Genomic DNA, 14,124 nt, shown 5'->3' with positions numbered 1-14,124 from the left:
TGAGGTTTAGATAGTAGTGTAGGGGTTAGGGGCCACTTTGACTTGCAGAGTGAGACGTACGAACAGAACAGTACACTCTTGTGAAGATTTGATGACCTTCGGAGTGAGGAAACACACAACGATGAGAATTATACAATGTTCTCTAATTTGGAGAAGGGGGAGGAGTCTGGGGCAGGATTTCTGTCCAAGTGGGCTGGCTTTGCAGTTTGCAAAGCCATATCGCACAGCTTAACACCAATGAAAAAGATGTAGTTATTTTCGGTATTAAAACTGTGCGATATGGCTTTGCAAACTGCGAAGCCAGCCCACTTGAACAGAAATCCTGCCCCAGACTTCTCCCCCTTATCCAAAATAGGATCGCACTATGCGTTATGGTGCTTTTCGCATGCGTTAAGGTGTTTTTCATGTGTAAAAAGGCCATAATGCGAGTTGGAAAATAACCCCCTTAGTTTGCTGGTTACAGACTCCATTTAGAACTTAATCCTGTAAGGGAATTTAGGCTTGTCTGACTCTCCAAACAGCAGAACTCAGCCTTATACTTCAACCGGTAGTCTCTGAAAGGCTAACTGTCCATGATTATCAAATGAACATAAATCCTATTGAGAATCTGAATTAGCAACAAGCCTAGTTCTTGTTCTTGTTCTTGTTACCTGTCCAAAAAGACAGTTAATTCAAAGTTTAAACTCCTCTGCATCAGGTCACTGTCAGGTCTATCTTATGAAGGAGAGACAGCACACTGCAGGTCTTCCCTACCCCAAATCCAGCCTTGAATACAGGAATGACTCAAACCACTGCAACAAGGGGACTGGTTCTCATAGGGAATCCTCCACAATTTGATTAAAAGATTGAAAAGTAAGTAGAAAGGAAGTCCAGTAGGCAGGCTGACTTCAAGAAAAATCCCATTAGCTCCTATCGTTCAGGTCAATACAGTAAAGTGCGGCCGCGGTTACCCTGCTCCTAACCAACTTCCTACCCACTATTCGGCCGCGTTAGCCCTTCCTGCGATACACAATCCCCTTTAACCTACTCTTACCGCTTCCTTAAATCACCGGGTAACCCCTTCTGCCCACGGCATGTATATTACATGTAAATGATCGAATTAGCTATTTCCTCCCATACAGTAACGCGTGCCCCGACTATCGCTATTTTACCCTGCCGTTTTGCCGCGCGTTTAACCTGCTAACTTACCGCCTACCCTTATCCCTGCGTTAGAGGCAGGGGTAAGGGTAGGCGGCAAACTTTCCCCCGGCCCCCGCTCACCTGCCCTGGCCGCGTCCATGGGTGCTGGTCTTCGGGGCAGCCCCAGTCCTCTCCCCTCCTCCCGAAGCAACGAAAGCAGAAAAAAATCGAAAAAGCGAAAAAAAAAGTTGCAAGAGAGAGAAGGGAGAGAGGACGGGCAATCCTACGCTCGGGATTGCCAGTCCTCTCTCCCCTCCTCCCGAAGCAAGGCGCGAAAAGCAGCCTTGCTTCGGAAGGAGGGGAGGGAGGACTGGCAATGAAAAGCAACGAAGCGACTTACTTTTTTTGCAGCCCTCCTCCGGAGATGGACATCGGCGACGAGGGACCGCGGTTCCCCTGCCTCCAGCTTCCCGCGAAGATGGACGCATCACACGGGTGAAAGCGGCCCCTGTGCGTGCAATTGGGCTGCTCAAGACGTGACGTCACATGCCGTGACGCCAATCGTCATGACGTCACGCCTTAAGCGGCCCAATTGCACGCACAGGGGCTGCTTTCACCCGTGCAGGCGTCCATCTTCGCGGGCAGCTGGAGGCAGGGGAGCCGCGGTCGTCTTCGCCGATGTCCATCTCCGGAGGGGGGCTGCAAAAAATGTAAGTCGCTTCGTTGCTTTTCACTGCCAGTCCTCTCTCCCCTCCTCCCGAAGCAAGGCTGCTTTTCGCGCCTTGCTTCGGGAGGAGGGGAGAGAGGACTGACAATCCCGAGCATAGGATTGCCCGTCCTCTCTCCCCTGCTACTTTTTTTTTTTTTGCTTTTTCGCTTTTTTTTTTTTTTTCTCACTTTTTTCTGCTTTCATTGCTTGCTTCGGGAGGAGAGGAGAGAAGACTGGCAATCCCGAGCGTAGGAGAACCGTCCACTTCCTGGTACCTGTCATTTCAAATGTCATTTGAAATGACATTTGAAATGACAGATACCAGCGTGTCCGTGAAGCGTTAGGCCAGCGCACCCAGGATACTGTATAGCGCTCTATACTAAAATGGGTTGCGCGGGCCTAACGCTTCACGGACGCTTCTTAGACGCAGCTTGCATTTGCAAGCTATTTACATACAGTATCGAGCAGTAGGTGAGCTGGGCTGTGCGTGCGGCAACTACAGGTGCGCCCGGCACTAACGCAGCTCTTCCTACCGCTCCTTACTGTATCGGCCTGTTTATAAATTTACAAAGATTAAAGGACAGGAGGCAGAGAGCTCCTGCTCCAACCAAAGCAAACTAAAATCCACAACCAGTATGAACAGAAGTTAAACAAAAAAATCTACCAGGATAGATGATGCATGGGGATGATAAGTAGGTCACGCCATCTGTAGTTCTCACATGGGGGAGTAAAACCCAAAATCTCTTCACTAATTCCTACACTGAGCCTCCAAAGTCAAATGGTATAGTCCTTTTAGTGAGGAAATCAAGGATTCCTTAAAGTGACATCAGCCTTACCACCTTAGATGTGTAGCCGTCTATCATGAGTGCTTCTATGTGGTATGGATGAAATGGATGAGAAAGTACAGAATGGAGTCAATTTGACAGATGTATGGCTGGTGGTGATGATTGTCTGAAGTCTATCATTGCAGTGGTTAGTGTGTCCAATGAGGACTGCAGCCTTCAACCCTTACATTGGTCAGGACTTCAATGGTCACTTTCAGATCACCAGTTCATTTTTTGACACTTTGGAGCTCTCTACTAGTACTAACTGCTTTCTAGCACTCAGTGTCATTCAGGCATTACAATCCTAATACTAGTACATATAGTCCTTGTAGAGGAGGGATAATGAGATGCTGGTACCCTTCAGTGGATTCCTGGCAGGGGTTAAAGAGATGTCTCTCTTGGAATTGGCCAAGAAACCCTCTAATACGATATCTGTTCCTCCCTGCAGGCTCTCTTGGCCGAGTGTTATCTGAGGGCATGGGTTGGCCATCTTGGGCATTGGCACAATCTGCATCATGATGATCATCTTTTCCCTAGTTCATTTTGTGTTACTCCTTACCAGCTGTGGGATTGATAGGTACAGAGTTTGTACATGCAGCAGTTTGGGGGGATTTCTGCAAACTCTTTACACCTGGGAAAAGAATTATAAATGAGTAAGTAATCTTATTAGAACGCATGCATACATTTAGCTTTCATCAGAAAAGCCTGGCTCATCTACAGCAATGCAACTGTCATCCAGCTCCCCTGCCCTGAAAGATGGGCATGCCCCAGCAAATTCCCAATCTTCAGCTAAGATCCTGGACTATGATCCCTCCAAAATGATCCTTTTCCTTTTAGACCCCCAAACCAGTCTGCAGCTCCTATACCCACTAGGTCTGTAACCTCCTCCAGCTTCATGAGACAAGTTGCAAACTGTATGAGAACCCTGCAAGAAAGGTTAATGGTCTCTTGATATATGTGTACCTAACTGTAATGTAGATAACTCACCAGTTTGCTCCTTTTGGTTTTTTTTTTTTTTTAATTGCCTTTGTGGACTCAGTGAGGCCACTGATGACTTTCAGACCCAACTTTTGGCAAGGCATTTTTCCAGTGGTGTGATGCAGACTTGAGAGATGCACCTACTTACGATCTTTCTTGATCTTGGCAGACTTTTCACAAATGTTTCTTTTGTTATTCCTATATCTGTTTGATGTGTTGCATGGTCCTGAGTGTGTTCTTTAGCATTGTCCTCCACCTCCCTATCCTCTAACTATCTCTGAGACATCAGATGCATCTATGTTCGTTCTGTTTGTCAATGTCTGTTCTTTGTTCACATCCTCTCCTTGGGTCCATTAGCTCTCTAGCTTCTGCCCTCAGCACTGACAAGCAGCTGCGTATATCAGGTTTACTTTTATACTTTTGAAGAAAGGAGTTGGAGCCAAGAAGAAAAAACGACTGAGCATACTCAGTTTAGAATGGCCACACTGTTTAATATTCTCATGATGTTTAGGTTTATTAAAAATGTGTCTACTACATCAATCATAGGAATTTCTGAGCGGTTAACAACTTCAAACATTCATAATAAAAACAACAAATTCAGAGACAGAAGTAGCATATAACTAGGAAACACTGCAGAACTAATACTATTATTCAGTAAAGGCTTTCCTTAATAGTTATGTTTACAAAGACTTTTTGAAAGTTTAACACATGGCTCTGATCCGATCTCATCAGGAGAGAATTCCACACTGAGGGGTCTGCAATAGAAAAGGCTCTGTCTCTTGTGATGGTACAGTTTTTGTGTTTACCTGTATGCTAATACTATATAGATATTATGAAGGTAATATTTTTGTGCTTACACAATAAAATGTAGTGCATAGACTGTAGAGTGGCATTTTAGCTTGCATGTGAAACTTTTAGCAATGTACATGCTAAAGCTTTTTTAGTGCAACTTTTAGTGCATAGGCACATGAGACTGTATTTCTACTGTAATACTCCACCAGATGTGTATTGTGAGGCACAATGATGGAATCTGAGTAATCAGCTTTCTTAAAGAGCATAGAGTTGAAGCCTTGATGATTTCTGCTGCTGCTGCTGACACCTTTCAAACTTGTGTTTAATTCTACTTGTTTGCATGAAAAGCATCACAATAGCCAGGTAAACTATAATGTAGAATGTTTTAAAACCCCTGGGAGAAAAGATGCTGGGATCAGTTGTGCAGGCAGACATATCCTGGAAGAGTTCTTATCATTTAGGCCTGATTCACTAAGTTTTCTTGCCATAAATATGGAATGGGAGAAAAACCTTGGTGATTCAGGCTCTTAATGTTACATTAGCAGATGATTTTTTTTTATCTGCTTTTGAAATTTATGCATTGAGGATTTACCAACAAATGAAGCCCCTGCAGCTAGCCAGGTTGCAGGTTTTGGATAACCAATCTCCAAAGTCGTATTTTACTGCAATTACAAACACTAATAGCCCTACTATGGTTTATGAAGGAATGCCTTCTGCACTCATCAATACAAAGATAAAAGCAATTACAACACAGATGATATTTTGTAATTGGAATCATTTGTTATTGAATTACATTACTACTGAAAATAATCCGACTAAGGAAGGATACTATAACTACTACTAAAACCCAGTAATTATTTAATTTAAATTTCACTGAATTACATTAGCCATAAATAAACAGTCTGAATAGATTCTGATACAGCAGACCATTCAGAGTATGGAAATAAGTATAAGGGATCTCTACTTCTCCTAAAATCAAACAGCATGAGGCTCAAAATCCTGAACTTAAAGGGGATTATTGCAAATAATTAGGCTGTATGGACAATTTACATAATAATAATAATAATAACAACAACAAGCATTGATTCTATAGCATACTGCTACTCCATTAGCTTATTAGGAATGGAGGTGCTACAAGCCAGGGTTCAAATCCAGCTGATACGCCTTGTGCAAGTCACTTCATGCTTCATAGCCTCAGGTAGGAACTTGGATCTTGATTTACTGAGCTTCCCTCCTCCATAAACACAGAATGGGAGAAAATCCATAATAAATCAGGCCCTTAGATTGTGAGCCCTCTGGAGACAGGTAAATACCCACAGTTCCTGAATCTAATCTACTTTGAAGTGGCTGAGCAGTCACAAAAAAGCCCAAAACAAATTAAATATTAGGGGGTAATTTTGTCCACTGGGGAAGATGAGGCTAAAGGAGGAGAAGCTGGGCTGCTGCTACCTGTGATTAGTTGCGCTGTTGTCACTTAGGTGCAGAATTGTACTTTGAAAATTATCCTGGCAAAACTATGCATACAGACGTGTACCTGCTATTTGGTGCTCATAGTTTTGCTAAGAGAATTTATGCACAGGGAGGATAACTTTCAAACAACTCTGCGTGGCCCTATATATGCACATATATGGTCACGTGGAGATCTACTATAGTAGGGGCTCCCACCTTTTCAGGGAAAGTGGACCTCGTTTTGGCTTCAAAAGTTTTTGTGGACCAGGATCATTCATAATTTATAAAAAAAAAACTTAATATTAAATAATGCTTGCTGACGTAAACTGAATACACAGGGAGGGAAATTTTTAAAGCTCTTTATAAAAAGTGCCCTCATAATTGAAGACTGAAGCTAAGAGTGGCCTCCACCTTCCACTCCAGCTTCAATGGGGAAAAGGAAGCAAGTTCAAAAAATTCCAGGTTAGCAACTCAGCAAGCAGTACCTGCAACCCTGCAATCTAATTTTCAAAGGAAAACGGTCTGTGGAATTTCCTTTTGAATACTGGGGCTGGCGGGGGAAAGCCAGTGCTTTTGAAGCTGTGTACTTTGCATCTAACTTTGAAGCAGGTGCAAAGTACGTGTGTGTGTCCATCAAGCTAGGTTGAGAGAACATTGACCAAATCTCATCTTTGGGTGAGTTTCCTCACTCCGTAGGTCATCAAATCTTCACAAGAGACCACTGTTCTGTTCGTACGTCTCAAGTTGAATGTGAAAGTGGCCCCTAACCCCCTACACTAATACTTAAACCTCACCTCGAGTTACTAGGTGGGCCTCCCTTAGGGTTACAAATACCTGTCTAGGGAGGGGACACTATGGCAAGGTGTTCATTCTCTCTCTCTCTCTCTCAACTGCAATGTAGCCCAAATTGGGCTAATAGTGCAACTTGTGATACACATGCTTATTAGCATAAGGTACACCTTTTTGGTATCACATGCGATATTGGAAAACGAGGCCCTTAGTATCCTTCGTGATGTGTATAGTTGTGAGAATGGAACCAAAAATAGAAAAGGAGCAATCACATATTGTCCGGCCAGACTAACAGCAAGCACAGCTGGGAGTGTGAATATGTAAAGTTGAGCAAATCTATGGTGAAGATACGTTATTAAAGATTGTGTATGATCACAGTTGTTTGATATTGAATTCTCCAGTCTACTGACAGTCAATTGAAAGACTTGAGGACAGGAGTAATGTGATCCCTGAGAGGGGTACTAGATAATAAATGAGCAGCAGAGTTTTGAATGATTTGTAAAGGTCATTTAGTATTTTGTGATAAAACAGATTATAGAGAATTACAGTAATCAATACCGTTAAGAACCAAGGCCTGAAGAACTGTGCAAAAATTAGCTAAAATCTAGAAGCGGTTTCAGATGTCGCAAAAGTTTTAACTTCATAAATGAACTCTTAACTACTAATCTCACATGAGGTACCACGGATAGTTTAGGGTCAATAATTACACCCGTTTGGCCCACTGGGAGAGCTTTGTGCACTTTAAAATCACCATGAGAAACTTTGCTTAGGTACCTGAGATAAAGGACACCTACCCAGAAGAAGAGAATTACCTTTGTACATCAGTCAGCTGGAACTTCACATTTATGGAAAAATGTACTTTAATTTAATTGTTAAAGAATCAGTAAACATTTAATTTAACACCCAGTGCCTTGTCCTGCCTGGTTTGCCCCAGCACCTCACCCCTTGAGATGCAGCATCTAACACCACACAGGGAGAAACACACCACTGCCTGAGCCATAAGCGACAGCTTCCCCCCCCCCAAAAAAAGATTCCACCCTTTGGACGGAGAATTAGGTCAGAGCAGCCCCAAAGAATAAATAAGATGTGTGTCCTTGCGACCAAACCCCCCCCAAGCAAGGGTTACACATGTAAATATAATGTACACACTGAACGTGATATTTTTACCTCAAAACACTGTACTTTGCATATTCTTTTTCACGTAAAATGTTATAATAAATGCATACATTTTTATTGTGAGTGGGGAGGCTGTGACGGGAGTGGGAGTGCAAGGTTTTAAGGTTTGCTTATGGCACCTAATACCCGTGAACTGGCCTTGGGCATTGTTACACAAACATTTAACAGAATGTCCCATCAGAGTGTCCTGCTGTTATATGTTGTGTAATGGGAGAGTGTGCAGTTTTTCACTTGGCCATAGGTGCCAAATTGCCTGTCTACAGCTCTGTGATAGGTTTGCCGCCCGCGGGAGGCCCGCAGCGCGGCCCTCTCACCTTCCCAGATGGACTTCAGTGCTTACTTCTCCGTCGTTGGCGGCAGTCGGCCGCTGGCTCTGACCTCGGGCCCCTGCCAGTGTCCCTGGCCCTGCCGTGCTGCCCAGGACCTCCAGCCAGGATTCCTTCTCTGGACAGGCCTCTCTGCTTGCTCCGCGGAGAGACGCTGCTGACTGTGTCGCGCCCCCTCCTAGGCGCGTGCCCATCTTTGATCCTTTTAAAGGGCCCGCGACGGGAACCTGGCTGCGGACCCGGATGCTGATGTCATCGCTCTCAGTGTACTTAAGTTCAGGCAGCGCTCCTAAGCGTTGCCTTTGCAACAGGTCTCCTCGGTTCCCTGTTGATCAAGTGCTCGTTGCCTCTAGAGATTCGTCTCAGCCTGGTATTCCTGATTCCTCGTTCTACCCTACTCCTTGCTTCAGATTGACTTCACGGACTTTGCCTTTGCTTTATCTGACTCTGCTTTGTGATATTCTCCAAGCCTGACCTCTGCTATATCTGACCTCGCCTGCCTTCTCCAAGCCTGACCTCCGGTACATCTGACCTCGCCTGCCCTCTCCAAGCCTGACCACGCCTGCCTTCTCCGTGCCTTGACCATCGCTACACCTGACCACACCTGCCTTCTCTGTGCCTTGACCATTGCTACACCTGACCATGCCTGCCTTCTCTGCGCTCTGACCATTGCCATGGATAACCTTGCTATAAACTCTCTCTTGTCCAGAGTTCTATGTTGCTTGCCACAGTCTCCTCTGGCCACCAGCCTCCATCCGAGTTTGACAGTGATGCCTCTGCCTCTATCCTCTGGATGTGGACTTACAAGGCCTCGGCCTTTCTTTGCTCAAGCACCTTTAGTCTCTCCTTATTCCTTGGTGCTTGGGTTCCATTTCTGAAGCCCGTCTTGGATAGACTCATGCCACCTGCTGGCTGCTGTCTCTGGGCTGAACCATCTACCTTCAATAACCTATCTCGAGGCCCGCCTAAGTCCTGCCAGCTCTGGCACCCAAAGACTCAACCCGAGGGGAACGTGGCCTCTAGCTTCAACCCGAGGGGAACATGGCCTCTAGCTTCAGCCCACTCCACCTGCTGATGGTGGGGACCCGTAGGTCCTTGCCTAAGGGTTGCATCAACCCCACCTCAGCCCAAGGATCCACCTCCAGTGCAACACTCTGACTAGCATACTTGCGCTACTGAATATCCCAACCAAGTTAGCTAGATAAGTTTATCTGGCTAACTTTTCTGGCCACCCAGCAGATCAATAGTGACCCCATTGTGAGGTCAATATTCAGTGACAGGCAGACCGGATAGGTTATCTGGATAACTTAAATAGAATTTAACCGATTACATCAAATTTATTCAGATAAGTTTATGTGGATAACTTTAAGACTGCCTCACGGCATGATCAGCTTACCCAGGTAACTTTTCTAACCCCTGGGTGGGGCATAACCCTTAGTCTAGACCCAGGGGCACATATAAATAGAGATGGACCCTATCTGCAATTAGGATAGCTTCTATTTCTGAGGTCCAGGGTTCCTTGTGCAAGCATAGCTTCAAGACCCTTTAGCATTTTCCCATGTACACAATTATTTTCCCATCTCTGAAAAAGCACTGATAATCTTCCCAGTCTATAGCAGTAATGATCACACCAAGAAGCAATATTATTTCCAACTTCTTTATCTATAGTTTATAAATTGACTGAAGAATATTTACAGCACTTGCATTTGAAATAAGGTTGTTGAATGAATAATATTGACCTCACTCTTCTATCAAAGTCTTTGAATTTATGGAAGCCAATTCATGTCATTCTCATTCCAGTTATTCATTCTGAAGAAAGGTTAACCCTTCTTCCAACTTTATCATAATCTTCTCACCACTGTAGAATTTTTATTTTATTTATTATTTTATATACCAACATTCAAAGTGAGATATCACATTGGTTTACATTCAGGTACTGTAGGTATTTCTCTATCCCCAGAGGGCTTACAATCTAAGTTTTGTACATGAGGCAATGGAGGGTAAAGGGTAAAGTGACTTGCCCACGATCACAAGGAGTGGCAGTGGGACTTGAATGCTGGTCTCCTGGTTCATAGCCCACTGCTCTAACCACTAGGCTATTCCCCCTCCCTTTTAGAATGCTTAGAATAAAGTCCTTAATACTTATCAGAACTCAGTTCCCAACTCATATCTTTCCTGAAGTCTTCTCACATATATCTTAGATCTTTTTCTGAAAGTACCAGTGGACACTCTCCTCTCAAGTGCAGCATACTTGAGTCAGCAGCAACCTAGTTCTTAAATAATACCTTCAGATTCTTCCCTCTGGAAAGAGACATGAATCCATTTCTCCTCTGATAAAAAATTCACTGCTCAGGCTCTTTCTAGATGAAAGGCGCCTCTTCTCCCATTAGATTGGAAACTGATCCCCTAGAACCAAGGGTACTCATTTCCAGGAGGAACAAAAATAGATTTTGACTCAAAAAAGGGGGAAAACAAACAAGAGATAGGAAGGGTGGATAAATCTTCCTTGCCTCAAAAATGGGGAGATATTCACTGAAGACAGACAACTCAAGACTGAAACTCCCCAGGTCTTATCCCTAGGAGGAGTGATAGGACACTGCAGAATCTTCCCTACCCCCCTGATCTGACCTTACACGGGGATTCGCCAATCCTCTGTGAAGAGGTACCAAGGCTTTCACAGGGAAAGTCTCCAAAATGGATCAAAAAGAGTAAGCACAGGCTGAATTAGGTCAGTCTAAAGGGCAAAATTAACAGACAAAAGACAGAGAGCACCTGCATTCAGAAAATCGAACTAAAAATTCCATACCCTAAGATGGTGCTTAGTGGTTAAAACGTTAAGGACATTAACTTTTAAGCAGCTGTGCAGGTGTACATGTACGTGCATATGGTCATGGTCATGTTATAACATATGTGCGAATGATATCAAATTGCTCGTGTGCGCAAATGCCGGCTCTACTGCATAAGTGGGGGGATTTTTTTTTAGATACGCGTGCCCATTCAATTACCAGGTTCCCCAGTCCATTCCAAGTTCACCCAGGTAAAGGCTCCTGACTTCCTAACCTCCTTAATTAACCTCCTCCCTTTTACCCTATTAACCCTGACCCTTCAAACCCCGATGACTTGCCGATTTTTTAATTTTAAAACTTAACACGCCATCCATAGTAAAAGTAAAGTTACACGGTAGGGGACCCCGGCATTTGCTTGTGCACATAGATACTTATGCACACATTTCATGTGACCTTCCTGGAACACCCATGTCCCACCCATGTCTCATCCATGCTCCGCCCAGATCACACCCACACCCCACCCTTTTTTTGCATTTTTTGATTTGAGCTTGTACTGGGAGATACGCACGTACTTGGGCTCTTCTTAAAATCCGCACAGCGTGCACCAGCCCAAGACACACGCAAATCTCCCGGCTTTGGAGCGCATAGGGCTTTTAAAATTTAACTTTAAGGCTTCCCCATCTCAGTCTCCCACATAGGGGGAGCAAAATCCACAAAATCCACTAAATCTCTCGGTACTTCCTCAGCTAGTTAGTAAACTCCTTCTGATAAGAAAACCAAGGGTTTCTTACACTTTGAATATCAGAGATATCTGGGTAAGGTATTGGGATACATTTGGCATGCCCTGAATTGTCCACTGGAACACCCATATTTTATCTGGGTAAGTTTTATCCAGCTAAAAACTTACCTGGTCAGTGCTGTGGGATTTTCAAATCCCGTGGTTTGTCCAGCTAAGTCCGTAACTTAGGAGATCATTTACTAAGATGCATTAGGTGTTTATAGAGCATTAAACAGTGTTTACTGCACAGTAAATGCCTAACACAGCAATAACATTCAGTATTTTAAATACTGTGTTTTATTTTACCCCAAATAATGTGGGTATGGTAATGATATGCCTCTAGGCTTCAGGCCCAGCAATCTCTGCATTCAAAATGGGGCTATCTGGCAAGATCAAGCTATACCTCTGTCACCAGTGGCAAGGGCTGTATTTCCCAAGGTTGGATGGGGAAAGCAACCAATTCCTTCCTTTCCCTCTGAGACCATCTGACTGCACCCCAATAGCAACAATCCCTCTCTCTCTCTTCTCTTCCTTTTGACTTGCAGGCTTATACATTGGACCTATGCCCTGGGACCAAGCAATAAGGATCTAATTCAAAATGTATCTTCAAAAACAGAAAAATCATGTATTCTTCTAGGGTTACCAGCAGTCAGTAGCACAACAATAAAAAAATCTCATCAAGGATGAGTCACAGCACGCACACAGCAGAAATAAGTTGCAGAAAAATACAAATACACTTTTACATTTTCTCTTTCTCCATTACAGCTCCAAGATATTAATCAGGTGCTTAAATGTCTCTTCAAGCATATAATCAGTCCTTCATACAATTCTCAGCATATTATTCACAGTATCACTCAGCAAATTCCTTTATCATTTCCACAAGAATTTTGTGGTCCATAGGTCCCCCCGAGGTGCCATAACACCCTGCCTTTTAGCCTCTAGATTGTACCTTCTTTCATAGTGACATGGCCCTGCTGAGCTGCTCGAAGCACCAGTCCCACCAGGAATCACTGCAGAGACTTCCAAGTCTGAAATCAACTCAAGAACTCACACCCACTCTGAGCACACGCTTATATTAAACCAGGGAACACCCCCCTCCCCAGGGGAACGCTCTTACACTTTTACTTAGGCAGACAAATACCAAGCCACTATCTTCTGTACTGGAGAAAATCACATACACTGTAACCAAAAGTAGTTGTTAAGAGGCAATTTTTTTGGACTAAATAAAGGGCCTGGGACACAAATACATGACATATAAAGATGGGATCTGGTTTGAAAAGTACATAAACTATCATTTTTTAATACATGCTACGTTGGTCCAGCAGAAGGTTATTTACTCTTTCGGATAATAGAAGGACTCGGGTGCACTCCATCAAGTTAGCAAGTAGCACATTTAAAACTAATTGGAGAAAATTCTTTTTCACTTAATGCACAATCAAGTTCTGGAATTTGTTGCCAGATGATGTGGTTAGTGCAGTTTGTGTAGCTGGGTTTAAAAAAGGTTTGGATAAGTTCTTGGAGGAGAAGTCCATTAACTGCTATTAATCAAGTTGACTTAGAGAATAGCCACTGCTATTACTGGCATCAGTAGTAATGGGATGTACTTAGTCTACTTGTAGCCTGGATTTGCCATTGTTGGAAACAGGATTATGGGCTTGATGGACCCTTGGCCTGACCCAGTATGGCAATTTCTTATGTTCTTAAGGTAAGTGGATTTTTCATACTGGAATAAAACATAATATATTTGCTGGAAGGAAACAAAATTACTGAATGTTTACTTTGGGGTCCCTCTTGAACCTGTTTATTGGAAGTAGTAGGCATGTGTTACCATGATCAACACAATACTATTGCTAATTCACACTGTGATCTCCATTTTCATTTTAAAGCATATGTAACAGATAAGCATTCATCGTACTGACAGAAAGCAATTTAAATCTAGATTCTCACTGAATCCATGAGGAGAAACTAATCTGAAGTGAAAAACAGAATATCTCTACTTTAAGAAGATTCATATCTTTTGCCTATTCTTGTCTCTTAGCTTGGGGCTATTTTAACCTTGCAATACATTGTGAGGCATAACAGTCAAGTGCCTTCAACCACCTAGACGTACAATGATTCACATGCACATAGTCCAGAATGCCTTACTATCTCTAGGGAATGCTAACATGTATGTATTTTCCCTCATTATCCTCCTCTCCTTTTACCCTGAGCTCCATTGCAAGTCTCTTCCCCAGCATTATACCTCACTGCTTAGGTTCCTTGTAGCTCACCCTCCTAGTGGACCTAACTGAAAGCCATTTGCTATAATAGATCCACTAACTAATGTGAGGGGTGCCTTGCTCCCTCATCAGTAAGACTATCCCTTGACTTAGTCAAGAGCTAACATCCAGCATTTTTC

This window comes from Rhinatrema bivittatum, chromosome 1, assembly GCF_901001135.1.
Source record: "Rhinatrema bivittatum chromosome 1, aRhiBiv1.1, whole genome shotgun sequence".
NCBI classification, from domain to species: domain Eukaryota; kingdom Metazoa; phylum Chordata; class Amphibia; order Gymnophiona; family Rhinatrematidae; genus Rhinatrema; species Rhinatrema bivittatum.
The sequence above is the reverse complement of the archived record's forward strand: the minus strand, read 5'-3'. Positions refer to the sequence as shown.